General features: G+C 39.9%; 1 protein-coding gene across 8 annotated transcripts in view; it reads right to left on the minus strand.

Annotated features, from left to right (window-relative positions):
• LOC123020566 (chloride channel protein C-like) overlaps positions 1-736 on the minus strand; it is a 297,824-nt gene that overhangs the window by 154,813 nt on the left and 142,275 nt on the right. The gene's annotated exons all lie outside the window — the stretch shown is intronic.

Below are 736 nucleotides of genomic sequence, written 5' to 3' on the forward strand. Positions count from 1 at the left end.
TGAAGAAAGTAGGGAAAAGTACTAGGCCACTCAGGTATGATCTAAATCATATCCCTGATGAATATACAGTAGTGGTGACAAATAGATTTAAGGAATTAGATCTGATAGACAGAGTGCCTGAAGAACTATGGACAGAGATTCGCAACATTGTACAAGAGGTAGGAACTAAAACCATCCCAAAGAAAAAGAAATGCAAGAAAGCAAAATGGTTGTCTGAGGAAGCTTTACAAATAGTTGAGGAAAGAAGGGAAGCGAAAGGCAAGGGAGAAAGAGAAAGATACACCCAATTGAATGCAGAATTCCAGAGAATAGCTAGAAGAGATAAGAATGCCTTCTTAAATGAACAGTGCAAAGAAATAGATGAAAACAATAAAATAGGGAGGACCAGAGATCTCTTCAAAAATTGGAGATATGAAGGGAATGCTTCATGCAAAGATGGGCATGATAAAGGACCAAAATGGCAGGGACCTAACAGAGGCAGAAGAGAATAAGATGAGGTGGCAAGATTATACAGAAGAACTATACAAGAAAGAGCTTAACATCCCTGATAACCATGATGGGGTGGTCACTGACCTCGAGCCAGACATCCTGGAATGTGAAGTCAAATGGGCCTTAGGAAGTCTGAGCAACAACAAAGCTAGTGGAGGTGACAGCATTTCAGCTGAGCTATTCAGAATCTTAAAAGACGATGCAGTAAAAGTGCTACACTCAATATGCCAGCAAATTTGGAAAACTC

The sequence above is a fragment of the Varanus komodoensis genome, unplaced genomic scaffold (assembly GCF_004798865.1).
Source record: "Varanus komodoensis strain SLA01 unplaced genomic scaffold, ASM479886v1 scaffold14_1, whole genome shotgun sequence".
In the NCBI taxonomy this organism is placed as follows: domain Eukaryota; kingdom Metazoa; phylum Chordata; class Lepidosauria; order Squamata; family Varanidae; genus Varanus; species Varanus komodoensis.